Genomic DNA, 19,894 nt, shown 5'->3' on the forward strand with positions numbered 1-19,894 from the left:
TCCATATACTTAATAATTGAAGGTGATTCATAACCGACATATATTCTCAATCTTCTTTGTAGGCCCAATTTACGACGTTGGGGCGGTGCAATTGGGACATACACCGCACAACCAAATATTCGTAAATGAGAAATATTTGGCTCATAACCAAAAGTTAATTGTAGGGGAGAATAAGTGTGATAATTTGTTGGCCTAATTCTCACAAGTGTTGCTGCATGTAAAATAGCATGTCCCCAAGCAGATGAAGGGAGCTTAGACCTCATCAACAATGGTCTAGCAATTAATTGTAGCCGTTTAATAAGTGATTCGGCTAGACCATTTTGTGTGTGAACATAGGCTACAGGATGTTCAACAGTTATTCCAATAGACATACAATAATCGTCAAATGCATGTGACGAATATTCACCAGCATTATCTAGACGAATTTTCTTTATTGGAAAATCTGGAAATTGTGCTCGCAATTTAATTATTTGAGCAAGCAATCTCGCAAATGCCAAGTTGCGAGTAGATAATAAACATACATGTGACCATCGAGTTGATGCATCAATTAGCACCATAAAATATTGAAATGGTCCACATGGTGGATCTACAGGCCCACATATATCACCATGAATTCGTTCTAGAAATGCAGGGGATTCAGTCCCAACTTTAACTTGTGATGGTCTAATAATTAATTTCCCTTGAGAACAAGCAACACAAGAGAATTCATTGGCTTTTAATACTTTTTTATTTTTCAATGAGTGGTCATGTGAATTCTCAATTATTCGTCTCATCATTATAGATCCAGGATGTCCGAGACGATCATGCCAAATTATAAAATCATCGGGATGAGTAGACTTCTGGTCTACTAGGTGATGAATTTCAATTGCACTAATTTGTGCATAATATAACCCAAAAGAAAAAGAAGGTAATTTTCTACTTTGCATTTTTTCCCATAAATGATACTTGTGATTAATAAAAATTCACCATTTGTTTCAGTCATTGTCTCGATATGATATCCATTTTTGCGAATATCTTTAAAACTCAATAAGTTTCTTCGAGACTTGGGAGAGAATAGTGCATTATTTACAATAATTTTAGTCCCTTCAAGGAGAAATATAGTAGCTCTTCCGGAGCCTTCAATCAATTTTGCACTACCACTAATGGTATTAACATTTGTCTCTCCCATTTTCAAATAAGAAAAATATTTTTTATTTTTCAATATGGTGTGCGTAGTAGCACTATCAATGAGACAAATATCATAATCACCATTATTTAATCCCAAATATTTGACATCCATTTTTTCTTCAGGAAGAAAATTTCAAACAAAAATAAATATTAATAAAGATGCGAAAATAAATATTCAATGGAAAGAAAATTACATGAAAGATATAAAGCATCATAAAAATATTTAAATAATCATGGGATATTTGTTGACATCTTCAGGATGTTCAAAAAAATCAGCAACATCGAGGTGTGTCATGTCAGCATCATCACCATCATCATACTCATTCTTTTGATCAATGAAATTTGTCTCAACACCTTTGTCTTTCTTTTTCAATGATGCTTGATAGAGGTCAACAAGATGTTCGGCCGTACGACAGGTACGAGACCAATGACCTTCCATATCACACCGGTAGCATTTTTCTTCATAAACTTTCTTTTCTCCATTTTTCTGATCGTAGTTATTTTTCTTCTTTTGGGAAACATTTTGTTGCTTGCCCCGGTTAAAATTTTCACGGGGCACAAATTTACTACGATCACGTCCACGGTCACGACCACGTCCGCGGCCTCTTCCACGGCCACCTCTACGGCCACGTTCACGACCTCAACCAGAATTTTGAAATTGGGTCGCATTCGCTTCAGGGAATGGACTTGCACCAGTTGGTCGGGACTCATGATTTTTCAGCAACAATTCATTGTTTTGTTCAGCCAAGAGAAGACATGCAATAAGTTCAGAATATTTTTTAAACCCCTTCTCTCGATATTGCTGCTGCAGGAGCATGTTAGAGACATGAAAAGTAGAAAATGTTTTTTCCAACATATCTTCATCAGTGACTTTTTCGTCACACAATGATAATTGAGAAGTGATTCTGAACATGACTGAATTATATTCGTTGACAGATTTAAAATCTTGCAGCCGTAAGTGAAGCCAATCATATCGGGCTTTTGGAAGAACGACCAACTTCAGGTGGTCGAATCTTTCTTTCAAATCTCGCCAAAGGACAATAGGATCTTTAACAGTAAGATACTCTGATTTTAATCCTTCATCTAAGTGATGACGAAGAAAAATCATAGCTTTGGCACGGTCTTGGTTTGAGAATTCATTTTTTTCCACAATAGTATTACCAAGACCCATTGCCTCAAGATGGATTTCAACATCCAATACCCATGATAAATAATTTTTTCCAGAAATATCAAGAGGTACAAACTCTTGTTTTGTAAGATTAGCCATAAGAAATTGAAATAAGATTGTGATTTAGAAATTTACCTCAAAAGTTACTTGAAGAAATACGGGCAGAATTTTGGCAAAATCTTGTGCTTCACTTTTGCTCAAAGTAGCGCCTCCGTTTTCACTTTTTGCTCAAAAGAAGAGCTTTCGTGCTGATAACGTGTTATAAAATTAATAAAATGAAATACTACAATAGAAATTGAAGAAGTATTAGAGAAAGGAGTAGAGAAAGGGATAATGATATCCTTATATTTCAACAAGATACGAAAGTCCTCTTGGGAATACAAAGGGACATCCACATTTTTGTTATTTCATAACACAAATGAATTACAAAAATTTCATTTTTTTATAAAAAATTAGTGTAATAGAGAATGTTTAAATTCGGGACTTCTCACTTACACTTCCATCTCTACCTTTCCAACCACTCAATCCATTCCTTCCCAAAATGAAATAGAAAAATTTCGAGGGGGCCAAACCTTACCTCGAGAAAAAATAAGAAAAAGGTACACTTGAGAACGAGAGGTTAGCAAAGTTATAACGTTGCAAAAATGTCCAAGTGTCAAGCCAATCCCCGAAACTCTTTTGATTAAAACTAATGAAGCTTCTCCAGAAAAGGAAAAAAAAAACACTTTTCAAACTCTAAAGTTTGAAGAGATATAATTCAATTAGAGTATCATTTACATGATTATTTCAATTTATATTTGATAATTTAACTTAAGTTTTAATCAGATTACAACGTTATTATCATAATTATTATTTGAATTTATATTTATATTTATTTCAATATGAATTACCATTTGGAGTTATATTTGACAAATTAAGTTGCATTTGTTAAAAATCGTTGAATTGCATGGATTTTTTCAAATTGTTATAGTCTTTGACATTTTGTTATTTTGTTAATGTAACGAAAAAGATTATTTAAAACTAATTTCCTCTTATTATCAAGAAAAAGATTATTACCGCTGCTTAATGTAGTGTGCATTTTTATGTTTTAAACTAGGAGGGAAGTGCCTGTGCATCGCGCGGGTGTTTAGTGCCTGTGATTAAAGAGAATTTTTTAGTGGTTGAAGTGAATATTATTTCCATATTAACCAAGAAGTTATTTTTGATCAAGAACCTATCGGTACATATCATCCATATTGTTGCAAGGTGAGCAAGTGAATAAAGATAAGAGTAGGATAACAACGCATATTAAGTAATATTAATAAAATTATTGTAGATAATAATGCATATTAACCGAATCCTACTTAATATGAGTAGAAGGAAATGCATGGATAATGGAGTAGTTTAGAGGGCATTAAACCTAATCCTGGAAGCCGAAAAGGGAACAAACGGAAGAATGTGAAAGAGGAGACATCGGAACAACCATAATCGATACTTAGACATTAAATCATCAACATACCTATGTTTTTGGCTATTTAATTGAGATGTAAATAGTGGTATATTACTGGTGTGGAAGCTGTTTCAAAGACAGGGGCTTCAGACATGGGAACTCATGCATTGGTATTATTATAAGTTGTTTCACATAATTGAATGAATAGTTGCAAGTCTCTTTATTTTAATTGCACTATGACACCATTTCATTAAATTACACGAATACAAATGCTTATATAAGTTGTACCCAATGCACTAACGATTGCAAAATAATCCCTCAGTCCAAAAATACTCAGATGTCCTTATGCGATATAAGAATGAGTTTTGGTCAAATTTGTCAAATGCTACTGTATGATAACATCTAACAATCATTTCATTTGGTGCAATAGCTAATAAATTAAGTAGGCAAAGATTTTACAAATTATTAGAAATTGAAGTTATTAACTTGTATAAATTAAGATCCATTTTTATCTACTTTGGGAGCTTTGTTTTTGGTAAAATTGTAATAAAGTATTTACAATGATCTTCAAAAGATAAGAATATGTTTGTCCGTATAATTTTTTGGTAGTACTAAATTTGCTATAGTTTCAGTCAATTGGTGATAAAACAACTCCAACTTCAATCGAATTTTGGAACTATTTATCTGGCATAATTTGTGGTGTAATACTAATAAAGTATGTATCTAAATTTAGGTTGAATTCAAATGCTTTGTGAAGGAAGTCTGGAATGAAAGCTTTAATGAATTCTATTCAACCACTGTGGACTACTCAATTACCATAAGTTTAGCAAAATATAAGAGAAAATAAATATATTATCAAACATAAGTTTAAGACAAGTCATAAGTTTCATAGCAGAAGATCAAACTACCAAAATCAATTATCACATAATCACATAGATGAATCAACTTTATTACCATAGCAAATCAATAGTACAAAGGTCAAACTACCTACCAAATGAATCAAGTATTCCCAGAAAATCAGACAATCATGTATATAACCAAATACATAAATGAACGAGCTCTGTCACCAACCTAAATTAGTATCACTAAGTATACTCTCACACCAAAATCAATTCCAGAACTAACTACATGTATATTAAAAGAATTTAAAAGATTCAGCAGAAAGGATAAAATTTTGGTTATCTTATTCCAAATATTCCCTACAAAACTTTTCCTCACACACATGAGGCTGACATTGTTAATGCATTAGTATGACCTAATTAAATATATTAACATGTGCATAGAAAGCAGTTATACATATATCACAAGTTATTTGCAAATTATGACAAATTTCAATGTAAAAAAATACCGCTTCAACGTACCTTGGCTTGGAGATTCTGATTAGGAGATGTAAGTATGTAACACTCTTCCTATGAATCCTGTCCCTACCACAAATACAAGCAACGCCAAAAAATACAATTCAAAAAAACTAAAAGTCAATTGATTGTTATGATTTGTCTTCAAATGGATGAAAAATGGTTGCAAACAACAATATCTTTGTTGAGCAAACCCAAAAACTGAGAAAAGAGATGAACAGATGTCCAACACTTGATACTTTAAATTTTTCAATAATTAGCATTAATTTTTTCTTAACCATCCTGGTCCTAGAATGGTTGGAAACGTTAAAGACCGTAAGCCAAATACATGAAGTTGAAGCAACAGAATTTGAATAGTAACACCTATCTAGCCAACTTCTGCCAATTATCCCTAATGATTGTGTCTAATAAATCATTTGCAATAAAACCCATGCAATGAATGGAATTTAGCCAGCCGAGAAGTCTAATCAGTTACATCAAACCATCATGTTCTCCAACCTTTAATTTGCAACTCACCACCTTTATGTAATTACACCAAGACAAAAGCTATTATGAGTTGTACCAATTGTTAAAAAGAGGAGTACAACAAGCTCGCATTCCCAAAATATCCTTCCCTCATTAATTCCTTTCACTAATTACCTACTAAACCACATTCTCCCCAATTTAATTAGAGACTAAGGACGTTTAACTAATTACAGCCACACAAAGGCTATTATCACTTGTACCCACCGATAAAAAGATAACCAAAATAATCATACATTCCCAAAATACCCATAAAAAGACACGACCCCATTTTTGGAAATGTATGACAAAAGAATTCACCATAAATTGTACTCTACCTACAATACAAACTTTAAATGTACAACATGGGGGCATCTCTGTAAACATACCCAAACACATGCTGCCATGAGTTGTACAAAAAACTTTAAAAAAGCAACACATTATTTCACATTTCCAAAATACCCCTACCCATGCGGTTGAAATTCAAAGCCCCCTTTGACCAAAACTCATTCTTATATAGTATAAGGATTTATTTTAATTTGTTGATATTAAAATATTTGGTAACATTTGACTTTATGTTCATATATTTTGTTATCAATTCTATTTTAATTCATTTATACCTAATAAGTGTTTTTTATTGCAATTAATTTTTTCTTTTCTTAATCATATGAATGCATTAACGTCTAAATGACAAAAATAACCGTCTCTCTATTATATTTCATTTAAATGCTCTTTGTTGTTTTTTTAATGGTAACCGTTAGATTTGCATTCTTTTTCTTATTTTCTATGTTGTCAGATTATTAAATTAATCAATAAAGCTTATTTATTATGAGTCCTAATTTGGAGAGAAAAACGTTTTTCCAAACTTATTGCATTATTAGATTATTCAACAAGGCAGCTTACAGATTGCTTGGTTCTCCTATATTTCCTCTGCTTTGCTTATAATAAGTCATAAGTTAAATAATGCAATCATTCTTCAACTACTCATCTTTTCTCAATTATCTAACCATATTAGATACTTGCATTTTTCTTCAAAGTTAGGTTGTTCTTGACAGGTGCCGAACCTGTACAATAATAAATACCTACTCGAGAAATATAAAGATTTTGTATATAGCAGTGAGTAGGGTCGAATCCACAGGGATTGGGGGTAATTCGTTTCTTCTAGAGTTCAAAGTATGGGGGGTTTTGGATTAAATGCTAACTAAATAAACTAAATGCAGAAAATAATTAATTAAAAGAAATAATTAAGAGAAACTCTAGCCAATGATACACTTAAGAAATGGTTCATGCACTGATCATCGATGTATAGGTAATTCCACATTTATTAATAGATTGGTTATAGTTGTCATACACGCGATAAACAACTAACCTTTCCTTACTTTCTCGATAGTTAAGGTACGACCGTTAACTATTTTTCTAATCCAAAAACAACCCTAGGTACGACCGTAGGATTTAAGTTTTAGATTGCATTAAGAATTAGAAAGGCCCAATCCTAACTAACAAACACGCTACGAGGGTTTGTTTAAATTAGATCGTATGTTTCCCTGATATAAACCCAATTACGCCAGTTGCTACTGGGATAGAGATAACGAACAATTATGGATTCAATTATCCCTATTTAGCAAAATAGCCTATATGAATAATTAATTATTGCGCACTAATCAATCATACACAAGAGTTATAACAATTAAAAGCAAGAATCATATAAATACCAATAAATGAGGAAGTGATTAAAATAAATTCGATCTTTTTTAGTAATTGCAGAACCAAATCTTCAATTATTCATTGACTAGAATTAAGAAGCTAGTTCTCCATTAATGGAGAACAACCCACGCGGAAAGGCTATTTGAAGCTTACAATTCTTGTCTCCCAAATTCCGTTCGATAGTAAAAGAACTACTCTGCGGCCTAGAGAGCCAAGCGGCTGCCTCCTTTTCTCTTCTTATTCTCTGGCCAAGTAATAATCACGTGAGATCCCTAGCTGAGTCCTCATCCCGCGGGATCCGGCTTTCCCTTTTTCATTTTGGTTTCCTATTCAGCTTCTACTACTCCTTGAAATCCGTGCAAAGGAAATCAAAAGACCAGAAATTGCTGCTTCCTTTGAGTATTAATTACACGGGCCGGCTATCCTATCATTTCCTAATTTTTAGCTTTTAAAACCAAATATACTTTTTCTTAATCTTCCGTCAATAATCCATGTAGACTCCATTTTGAATTGGAAAACTCTTGAGAAATCACATCTTTTATTTCTTTTTGCTCCACCTTCCTACAATTAGTACCAAATACCAAATATAAGTAGAATCAATCAATTAAAATAATATTTGGTATAATAAAAGAGGAAAATAATCATAGAATTAATGGCAAAAATACAACTTATCAATTTCCCCCATACCTAAACCATGCTTGTCCTCAAGTATGAGAACAACAAATCAAACAATCGAATTCAAACAATGGTTATTGCTCAAATCTTCTATTGCCAAAATACAATTAAAATACATGTCAAGTATTAGTAGCAATTTGCAAGAAATATCTCTCCAATTAGCTTTCAAGATCAAGGACTCTTTCAATTTATGACTAACTAATCTAAGAATATAAAATATTCAACCAGCATCCATAAGCAAATGGTTCGACTATTAAGCAAAATCTCAACATTAAAATTCATGGATCAGCGGGCTAACAGTTCATTCAAATACTTCCACATTTTTCACTATTAGCATATATTTTTTCTTTTCTAGAATATCCCCACTTGATTGATTTTTTTTTCTTCAGGGGGAATGCTTAGTTTTTAGCCATTCAAGCGTTTTGACGCGAACTCCGACATTGGCCAAATGAAGGAGCCCAGTTATTCAGCCATCATCGCTTAAAAACCACATACTCATAGTTATCATCGCTTTTTGATGCGAAAGTCGACACTTGTGGTGAAAACTTTCGGTTACTAGGCAACGATACTAGCGGAGTATAGCCTAATACTATTCATAAATAAGCACCAATAATAAAATTAAATACCACACAAACCCGCTTCATTTCTTAAACATGGAGAACTAAGGCCATTATTTGAAAGCTAATACTTGCAATTACATTGCTGTTTATAATCATAAGAATACACAAAAAATTAAAAAGAGAAAAAAAAAAAAGAAAAACAAGTTGGTTTGAAGATAAGCTAACTAAACCAATATTTTCATGATTCATAATGTTGTCCAAGTCTACTTATCTATTGAGTGCTCAATCAAGGGATAATTTAAAAAAAATAAAATAGAAAAAAATTTTTGAGAACAAGAACAGTAAAAAGAAATACCATTTTTTTAGAGGCAAATTTCATATACAGAGTCAGAATGCTAGTCCGTTATATTATTAAAACAATAAATAAATTATAATTTTTTTTAAAAAAATTTAATATATGTGGAAGGATTCAAATTTGAAACCGTTCGAAGCATTCAATTTATCTCTCTCCAAAATGAAATACAAAAATTTTGAGGGGCCAAACCTGACATCGAGAACAAACAAGAAAAAGGGACACTTGAGAACAAGAGGTTAGCTTAGTTATATTGCTGCAAAAATGTCCAAGTGTCAAGCGAATCCCCGTAACTATTTTGAAAAAACTTATGAAGCCTCTAGAGAAAAAAGGGGAGAAAAAAACACTTTTGTAGTGTAACATGAGGACGTCTTCGTGAAGGTTCTATCCAGGAAAGAACCAAAAAAAAAAAAGTGAAGCATACCAGCTTTGACCATGCCATATATTCTTTTTTTTTTTTTCGAGGGTTTTTTTTTCTTCTAAAAAAGAAACAAAAGCAGAATATGTCCAGCTTGGTGGCAATTTTCTAAATTTAACAACCGCCTTTTCCTACCCAAAAATAAAAAAATAAAACCGACCTGGTCACAGGAAATTACGCGTACATCGAATCTTAGCCCAAATCCAACTTGGGAAAAGACCTCCTCATAGCCGTCCAGATCATCAACAACCGCTTAATCCTAACCGTCCATTCTTCAACAAACACCAATAAATAACCCCAACCATCCCCCGGGCTTTTGATAACCCTCGGCGGTTTGGTTGTTAGGTAAGAAGCGTCTAACTCGGTTTTCTGCATCGGTTTAGGGCTGTGAAATTAGTTAAATTGGAATTGTCAATCGACGGTAGGCTCTGATTTATTCATGATTGCTTTAGGTGGTAGCTCTGGTATTCGGCGTTTTCGCGATCATCAGATAGTTCGAGTTTTTTTGCAATAGTTTGGTTTGTTGATATGATGATAATTTGTCCATCGTTCCAATTTATCGGACAATTTTGGTGTCGGTTTTCCTTCTTGTTAATGTTTCGAAATTCACCTTGTTGTAGAATTGGCATAATGGAGGAGAGAAGCGCTCTGTTGGATGGATTTGAATGTGGTCTGAAATTTGGGAGTTCTTCTCTAATCCCCTCTTGGTCTTGGGTTGTTCTTATCTTTGCTTGATAAAGTCACCGCCTTTATTTTATGGGGTCATTGCTGATGAGCTCTACGTGTTGTCTTGATCTTAGGGGAGCTTGGATTCAAGGGTTTGGTCGTGATTATTATCCTGTTCTCCTGTTTTACAAAATTTTGGGGGAGTTTTTCTTTCCCTACTTGTGGCTTTGTGCTGTTTTCCTGAACAACGATTGGGAGTTTTTTTTTTGGATAATAATGATCGAAAAACCATAGGAGTTATCCAACATACATGACTTTGTTTGGTATTCCAGTTTACCTGACAATTTGGCATCACATTGCCGTATTGTTGTTGTTGCTTAGAGATTGGCCTTGCTTCTAGAACGGTGGAATTCTGGCCTTACGAGGAGAGGAGATGTTTTGACTGGTGCTCTAAAATCGGGAAATTGACCACCTTTTAGGGAGTTATTATTATCTGGCTCTACATGTTGTCTTGATCGTAGGGGAGCTTGGAGTTTTGGTCATTGTAGTTACCCTGCTATATTGGTTTACGAGATTTCATAAAAGTTTGCTCTTTTCCTACTTTTTTTTAAAAAAAAAAAAAAGATTTTTAAAGCTGTTTTTCTTTAGGACTGATTTGGGACCTTCTGGATATGGTGATTGATTTGCTCTGCATCTACCTCGTTAGGATTGAAGGATTGAACAACTCAAGTTGTCTGTTTCAAAGGAACTATTTAACTTCCTTGACATGACTTTGGTTTCTGGAATCTGGGTACAGATGACTCAGAGGTTTAATGACAACTTACGTCTCTTGTCCGAAATCAAAGGCTTTTTGCATTGTTAACGAAGGGAGTTCGCACTATTTCTTCCTTTCTGCTTGAGCCAACTTAGTGGTTTTGACACCTGTAAATATCTCATGTCCCCCCCTTAATGTTAGGATCTTCGAATTGAGGCCTGTATCTTCTAATGCATCCAAAGGCATTTCCACTTCATATTTTTAAGTAACTTTTTTTGCTCATGTATTTCTTGTTTTTTGCTGACAATACTTTGTTTAAAGTTGTACTGATTATTGGTCTTGTTCCAGGGGGTTCCCCTTCATCCCAACGTTTGTAGTTGTGGTTGCTCTAAGAGGTAACTAGCATCATCAATTATGCTGTGTTGTTCAAATAGGAAGTGTGAATTTGATTGTTTTCATCATTGTGCATTACATGATTTTGGAGATTTTCTCTTGTCATATGCGTGATGGTTAGGGTTTCTTTTGGCAGCTTCTAAATGGTTGTTCGGGTTATATGTCCTCAGCCATGTAGTTGGTGTTTTTTGGAAGGAGTTCTGTTTCTCCACCTGTATACTTGAAGGTCGTCTCTTTAGGCGGATGTGGAATTTCAAGTTTTGCAATATTGGGTTTGTCGTCATTATGTTTTTCTCATACATGACAATTTATTATTGGAAGATTTTGACATCAGTTAACTTTATTGATATGTTATCTCTATAAAATGAGTTGGGGGCACAACTATCAGCATTTAAACAGTACGTGAAGGAGAGCTGTCCTATCCAAGGGATGTGACAGTTTAAAGTGTTTGAAAGTATTTTTCAACATTTCTATGCTGATTACTGTTTATAACAATCTATATTTGAAAGCCAACAGTTTGCAGGTCATTTGACTTTGTATACTCGTGGATTTTTGGTGATTTTGAGCTGTTGTTGTGGTATCTCGGGGCTTCCTTCTTCCAATCAAAGCTTATCTTCCTTGTCTTGGAGGAGTCCTCTTCTACCTTGAGCTAATTGCACCTAGTTGTTTTTGAACTTGGTGGTTTTGGGAATATTTTTAATGTCCATCTCTCATCTGTACTATAGTGGCTTGGATTCAAGATTGATCGTTTAGTACTGTAGCTGTGAATTATCTTCAACATGATTCTTGAGCCAAAAAGTTGAGCAGTTCTTCTCTTTGATACTTGGTGTGACTGGTTTTCTTAACCAACAGTGGACAGCTTTTGGTTAGTCATAAACCCATTCTGTCCTCTAATTTGATGAAGAAGTTTGTGTGGCTAAAATGTCTGAAAAGAGCTATCAACACCCTTATGCTTATTACTTCCAAGTCTGTTTGTCTATCTTCATTTTAGGAAGAAGCTTGGAATTAAAGAACTCACCGGGTTAAAGTGATTGAATGGCGTTCTCTGCTTCTTTGGAGCATTACATTTTTTTTTGGAATCATCTGTAAGGACTTTCTGTGTTTGTTGTGTACGATCTTGGGTTTGTGTCTCCCTGTTTTCATCGAGATCTTTGCTTTCTTCTTCTGAGCCTAACACCATTTACATTGTTTTGGAGGAACTCTTTTCTGCCTCAGACTAATTGATCCTCTGTGCATGATCAATTTTCAGTTTTCTATTGATGTTGATGTCTCCTCTCTATTGTTGGAACTGGGGTGCAAGATGGGTGTTGTGCTTGAAGATTTCCTAGGCTCTTTTATCTGCTTCTTGATAATTTGGAGAATTCATTCTGCTGTTTGGCGCGGCATTACAATTTATCTATCTGCATGATGTTGTGAGAGAAAATGGGAGTCTCTCTGTCCCTACTTTCCTTCTGAGCTTTTCTTGATGAAATAGTGGATAACATGTCATCTTCATTTTGGAAGGAGCTTGGATTTGGTGAGCTCAGTGATGTCATTAAAATAATTGAAAGGAGTTCTCTGCTTCCTCATGTGTATTACTTTGTTTGAAGATTGACAGTTCTGGGATTATCTGTAACAACTATATTTCTACATCTTAGGATCTTGGGTTTCAACCATGCTGTTGTCATTTAGATCTTAGGCTTTCTTTTGTCAAAGGATATTTACATCATTGAAGGTCAAACTAATTGTTTGTTTGTGGTTGATCAGTTATTGGTTTTGGGGATGTTATTGACGAATATGTTTCCTTTACTCCAGCAGCTTGCATTCAAGTGACATCCCAGGCTCTTTTATCTGCTTTTGATTTTTTGTTGGATTCATTCTTTCATTGGAGCAATAATTATTTTTAATTATTTGGGGTGGCAGTGAATTCTACTGTGCTGTAATGCGGAGAGAATTGCAAGTCCTGTGTTGTGGTTTACATGATTTTGCGGGAGAGCCGGAGTTTTTTGCTTTCCCTGCTTTTGCTGTTAGGTTTCTCTGAACAATAATGGACAGTTTCTGGTTAAATTTTGAGAGGCTTCATCATCATCATTTTAGGAATTGAAGAAAGTCAGTGTGCAGTTATAAAGTGATTGAAAGGTGTGTGTGTATTACTTTGTTTTGGGTTATCTGTAACGCCTTCGCATATTTGTTTTAGGAGTTTAAATTGGTCTGAGCTGTTGTAGTGACATCTTCGGTCTCCTTTAGATTAAAGGCTATCCACGTTGGTTTGAAAGGAATTCTATTCTGCCTAAACTAATTGTTTGTCAGTGGTTGACAATTGACGATTTTTGGGATGTGGTAGCATCTGTGTCTTGTTTGTATTCTAGGAGCTCAGGTTCAAGATTGCTTTTTTGGTAACATCTCTGGCTGTTTTATCTGCTTTTGAAGCTCGTACTGGTCGGCATAGTTTCACGAATAACGCCCATTCCTGGTTATTTGGTGTGGTTATGAAATAATTATTCGTTCTGATGCAATTACTAATTGCAGTTCACCAGCTTAAGTAATAAATATATGTTTTTTCCTGGTCTATGAGTTGATTTCAGAGGTTGAGGACTAGTTATTTTAGTTTCTATGGTGTATTTACAGCAGCTGGTCCTTTTTTTGTTGCTGCAGAGAATACAGTGACTGGATGCTACTTGCTTTGCTAACACCTTTGATATATGCAGTCTTAGTGTTTATAATAAATGCTTTGGACTGTCGGACCCTGTAGATTGCCGGGTTGATTGATGAACTGTCAATTCTACTCTTTCAAGTACTTGCTACAATTCTTGTTCTGCAACTTTCACAGTGGTTTTCAAAATTTTCAAATGGTCTTCTGGAGGGTTTTCCTTGGGTTTGGAGGTATGGGTATCTGCTTTGGCTTTTTGCAAATCTTGCGAGCAAAACTTTTGAGGTCCGTCTAATGCCCTGTTTCTCTTTCTTTGCACCACATATCTTCAGAATTGTGGGTTCAGCTATACAAAATGGTGGTCATCTATTATATTTGTGGAACTGCTAAGAGGTGGTTGTGTTAGTATTTGATAATCTACACTTCTGTTGGTGGTCTATCATGTCATGTTGCTTTGCACACATTTGTGGTTCTCCTCCTGCTTTTTTGGCTGGATATGCGTATTTAAAAGAGCTTCTAAAGTTAAAGAAGTGAAGGTTTCCTCTTACTCAGGTTAATTTTTACTGTTCTCTTTTTCCACATTCAAACTTTCTGCTTGCTTAACATTTGGAGATACTGATTCAAAGGTCATTTCATTTAATTTTTTTCTTCCTTTTCTGGAAGCTATATGGGCTATATGTTGCTCAATATTTGCGTGAACTGTTTCATCTTCAGATGTCTGAACCTGCTCTACACCATGTAGTTCTTTATGCTTGCATCCCCTCGTTCACTTCACGGTTTGTAAAGGTTTTTGAGAGTTTCATGCGGTAATGCTTAATTCATAACCATGGTCATTCAGATGCTACTTGAGCACAGTTTTCAATACATATGCATCTGGTTTTTCCATATTTAACCTGTGAAGATATATGGGTAGAGTGACTGCTAGCTGCATTGTCTCTGGGGGCATCTGGACAGATGTCACAGAAAAGGAAAATACATAAAGCAGAAAGTGACAGCGTCAAATTTGTTCAAGAAAATAATAAAGGATTCATTAAGCGTGCAATACAGTTAAGATTTCAAATTTGTTCAAATAATGAGAAAGATTCATAAAGGGTGTTTTGCTAGGTAGCACTACTGGTCTGCTAGTTAATCTGCTCAATTTTTAACATTCTAGCCAGAATTCTGTGCAGGGACAGCTTTTGGTTTAGTTACAAAAATTTGGGGGAGTTTTTCTTCCTCTACTTTTGGTTTTGTGCTGCTTTCCTGAACAATGATTGGGAGTTTTTTTTTTTTTTAATGATATTGATTGAAAAACCATAGATGTTATCCAACGTATATGACTTTGTTTGGTATTCCAGTGTATCAGGCAATTTTGGCATCATATTACCGTATTGTTATTGTTGCTTTAGAGATTGGCCTTGTTTTTAGAATGGGGAAATTCTGGCCTTCCAAGGAGAGGAGATGTTTCTTGGATGTGAATGTGCTCTAAATTTGGAGTTTTTTTTTTCCTTTCCCATACCCTCCGTGTTGTAATCTTTGCTTAAAAAATTTGCCGCCTTGTAGTGAGTCATTATTAACTGACTCTACATGTTGTCTGATTGTAGGGGATCTTGGAGTTTTGGTCATTGTCATTACCCTGCTATATTGGTCCATGAGATTTCATACACATTTGCCCTTTCCTACTTTTTATTATTTTTAAATTGTTTTTCCTGAGGACTGATTGGAACCTTCTGGATTTGATGATTGATTTGCCCTCTGTCTACCTTGTTAGTACAAAGGATTGAACAACTTGTGTTCAAAGGAACTATTTAACTTCGTTAACATGACTATGGTTGCTGGAATCTGGGTCTAGATGATTTGGAGCTTTGGTGACAACTTTATGTCTCCTGCCTAAGATCAAAGGCTTTTTGCATTGTTAATGAAGGGAGTTCACATTATCTCTGCCTTTGTGCTTGAGCCAACTTAGTGGTTTTGACACCTGTAATGTCTCTGTGTTCCCCCCTTTGTGTCATGAGCTCGGAATTGAGACCTGTATCTTCTAATGCATCCAAAGGCCTTTCTAACTCTTTAAAAAAAAAAAAAAACTTGTGTATTTTCTTTCTTGTGTTCTGACAATACTTAACAAAGTTGTACTGATTATATGGTCTCGTTCCAGGAGCTGACCTTCATCCCAAACTCAGTTCTGTTTGCTCTGAGGAGGTAACTGGCATCATCAATCACGCTGTCTTGCTCAATTAGGGTGTGAATTCGCTTGTTTTTGTCCTGTTGTTACCAGCATTTACATGATTTCGGAGAGCTTCTCGTCATATGCATCGTGATGGTTGGGTTGGCTTCTGAATGGTTGTTCAGGTTGTATGTCCTCCTCTTCATGTTAGGAGCTTAGGTTGAAAAACTCATCCGTGTAGTGGGCATTGTTTGGAAGTGGTTCTGGTTCTCTATCTTTATTACTTGAATGTTGTCTCTTTAGGCAGCTGTGGAATTTCAAGTTTCGCAATGTTTGGTATGTAATCATTTTTTATGGTTCTCTCTTAGATGACAATTTGTTATTCAAGGATTTGAGATCAGTTAACTCTATTTATATGTTATTTCTATAAAATGAGAGTTGGTGGCTTAACTATCAGCATTTAGAGAATATGTGAAGGAGAGCTATCCAAGGGATGTGACAGTTTAAGAGTGTTTGAATGTAGTTCTCTGTGTCCACACTGATCACTGTGTATAACTGTTTGAAAACCAACAGGTTCTGTGCCATTTGACTTTGTATACTTGTGGATCAAGAGACATATCAGGCTGTTGTAGTGATACCTAAGGGCTTCCTTCTTCCAATCAGAGCTGTATACCTTGTTTTGGAGCAGTCTTCTTCTACCCTGAGCTAATTGTTGCTAGTTGTTGCTGAAGTTGGTGGTTTTGGGAATGTTTTTAATGACCATCTCTCATCTGTGCTGTAGGGGCTTGGATTCAAGGTTGATCTTGTGTCTTAACACTTTTAAGGATCTTTTAGTTGCTTTTGATTGATTTTGTGTGTGTGTGTGTGTGTGTTTTTAAGTACCAAGGTGTGGCAGTCAATTTGATTGTTCAGTACTGTAGCCGTGAATTGTGGTCAACATTATTCTTGAGCAGTTCTTCTCTTCAAATACTTGGTGTACAGGCTTTCTTGAGCATCAGTGGGCAGTTTTTGGTTAGTTATAAACCCTTTGGTTTATCCGTAAGGACTTTTTTGTATTTGTTTTAGGATCTTGGGTTCGATTCTTCATCGAGATCTTTGCTTTGTTCTTGTAAGCCTAAGACTATTCACTTGGACCCCGTACCAGTTGATCTCTGTGCTTGATCAATTATTGGTTTTCTGGAAATTGTTGATGTTGATGTCTCCTTTCTATTGTAGGAACTGTGGTACAAGATGGGTGTTGTGCTTGAAGAGACTCTAAGCCCTTTTATTGCTTCTTGATTATTTGTCGAATTCATTCTGTTGTTTGGTGTGGCAGTAAAATCTACCTCTCCGTAATGTGGGTGAGAAGTGCAAGTCTATGTTCTCTTGTTCATGATTTTGCAAGAGAAAATGGGAGTTTTCTCCTTCCCTGTTTTTCTCCTGAGGTTTTCTTTGACCAAATAGTTGACATGTCAGGTTGACTAAGATCTATGTCATCTTTAATTTGGAAGGATCTTGAATTCGAGGAGCTCAGTCATGTCGCTAAAGTAACTGAAAGGAGTTCTTTGCTGCCCTTCATGTATTACTTTGTTTGAAGATTGACAGTTTCTGGATTATCTATAAAATTCATTCTTTCTTCACTGGTTTAATGAATAATCTTTCTTAATCATTTGGTGTGGCAGTAAATTCCATGTTCTGTAATGTGATGAGAATTGCAAGGGCTGTGTTGTGGTCTAAATGATTTTGAAGGAGAACCAGAGGAATAATTTCCTTTCCCTATTTTTCATATTGGGTTTCTGTGAACAATAATGAACTGTTTCTGGTTATCTATTGAAATGCTACTGTTCATCATCATTTTAGGAAGGAGGTTGGAATTGAAGAAGTCAGTTGTGTGGTTAAAGTGTTTGAAAGGACTGTGTATTGGTATGTCTTAGGCTATCTGTTATGCCTTTGCATATTTGTTTTACGAGTTTCAATTGGTTGGAGCGGTTGTAGTGACATCTGTGGCCTCCTTCAGATTAGAGGCTATCCATATTGGTTTGAAGGAATCCTATTCTGCCTAAATCAATTGTTTGTTAGTGCTTGACACAATCCCTGGCTGTTTCATCTGCTTTTGAAGTTTGTACCATTAGTCAGCAGAGTTTCACGGATAATATCCATTCCTGATTATGTGGTGCAGTTGCTAAATAATTGGATGCAAATACTAATTTCTGTTCATCAGCTTAATCTGGAAATAATTTTTTTTCATGGTTTATGAGTTGGATTTTTTCTTATTCTGGAGGTCTGGGACTTTTTTATCTTAATTTCTGTGGTGTATTTATAGCAGATTGAGCATGTATTGGAGGTTTTGGCTATTGTCTGATGAAGTTTGCTAAGTCTCTAGCAAAGTTGATTAAAGTGCTGCTGTTGTATGCCGGTGATTTATCTTTTTTTTACTCCAACCTGCTTATGATCCTGCAGTCAGAAAATGGGGCTTCTTTTCCTACTGTTCTCCACTGTTGATATAAAAGAAGCTGAGGCACCAGTTTCAAGGGGATAAAAATGAGATAGAAAATGTTTTCATATTTTTGAGGCCTTGTCTGACACTTGTAGGGCTCCAATCCTATTGTTTTTGCTGCAATTTAAAGGTGCCTCGTGTTTCTCCCAAGTTTGATTCAAGCTTTCACCTGAGCGTATCCATTTACTTGTGAGTTAAGTTATGCATCCTCAGCTTTTTGTTGTGGCATGAATCTGAGTGTAGAATTGTGTGTGGAAGACATTTATTTCTTTATTTTCTTGATGAATTTTACAATTAGGTTAGATTGTTACAAATTGGTAGGAAAACAGATAAAGAAGATTAAATAAGGTAATTACATTTATGTAGGCGTTGATTATATGATATAGGTGCATGCAGACAAGATTTTTCTATAAATCTTAAATGAGAGAGCAGATCATTCAGGTGTATTAGAGTTGTGGGTTATTTCTTTTTCCAGAACATACATTTTAGCAGACATCCTTACTCCCAGTTCTAGTGAAAGCTACCCAGGAAATTGATAAAATCTTGTTTTTATGTTGGTTCATCATGTTATTTGTTGAGATTGCTCTGTGAGGTTTGTTGCATGTCTATTCATGAATATGTGCGGGAATGGAATTTTCTCTGCGTATGCTCTTTTTTTAGGCCCTTGGAAACGGATTGCATTCTCTTGTGCTGGAGTCCATTTGCATCTGCACCAACTTTTGATAGTGTGTAATTTCCTCCAAGAGCACATCTTCTCTTTCTTCATTTTTTTTTTCTTAATTGTCTTTGCCAATGCAAGTTGCTTATTTGTTTCTGCTGTTTGTATGATGCTTGTAACTCCGCCTCTGTGATATCACCAGAGCCGGTCCCAAGCCCGGAAATAAGGAGGAGGGAAAGCTGTTCATAAGTTGGTTACTGCACTATAGTGGCTGATGTTGAACTTAGTATGCTAGTAGAAGCTTTTCTTAGATGTTGAATACATGTGAATAGCCTAAGAAGGCTATAATCTAAGTGCAGTATGATGTGAAAGTAATGGCTGATGTTCTTATGTATGCTGTCTTGTGAAAATCTTCAATGTCCTCTGGACTTTGAAATAGATCTAATTGAGAAAATTATTGCAATATGGTTTGGTGGTTTCTCCAAGTCCCTTCTTTTATTGGACTTTTTGACAAGATTCTAATATGCATCAAATTTTAATAAAATCTAAATATTTTATTTTTTGTAAGTATACAGATCGTGAATATTAAATATCGATCTTACAAGGAAGATTTTCAATTAATGATGATCTGTGAATTCCTTTATTATTTAGATTATTACAAGTATAATAAATTAAATTTACATTATAAATATGAGATAAAAGTAATACAAATAATAATAGAAAAGCTCCTAAGATTAAAGGATTTTTCACTATTCTTAGAATTGAAATTACCGATTAATTGATTATTATTATCTTGATTATTATTATCTTGATTAGTTATGACGTAATTTCCTAATGTATTGTAAA

At 34.9% G+C, this 19,894-nt stretch overlaps 1 long non-coding RNA gene across 24 annotated transcripts; it reads left to right on the plus strand.

Moving 5' to 3' along the window:
- Nucleotides 1-9,523: 9,523 nt before the first annotated feature.
- On the plus strand, nucleotides 9,524-19,513 carry LOC113700456 (uncharacterized). 24 transcript variants are annotated; one of them, XR_003450719.2, is made up of 8 exons: nucleotides 9,635-10,918; nucleotides 11,098-11,144; nucleotides 11,279-13,260; nucleotides 13,777-14,004; nucleotides 14,104-14,323; nucleotides 15,906-16,250; nucleotides 16,488-16,710; nucleotides 17,130-17,533. It is a non-coding gene; the product is annotated as an uncharacterized lncRNA (long non-coding RNA). The 24 variants fall into 24 exon arrangements; XR_011815192.1 differs by having other exon boundaries at nucleotides 9,635-11,144; XR_011815203.1 differs by having other exon boundaries at nucleotides 9,635-11,144; nucleotides 11,279-12,658; nucleotides 12,889-12,950; nucleotides 13,045-14,004; nucleotides 16,488-17,533.
- The last annotated feature ends 381 nt before the right edge of the window (nucleotides 19,514-19,894 follow it).

The sequence above is a fragment of the Coffea arabica genome, chromosome 1e (genome assembly GCF_036785885.1).
Source record: "Coffea arabica cultivar ET-39 chromosome 1e, Coffea Arabica ET-39 HiFi, whole genome shotgun sequence".
NCBI lineage: Eukaryota > Viridiplantae > Streptophyta > Magnoliopsida > Gentianales > Rubiaceae > Coffea > Coffea arabica.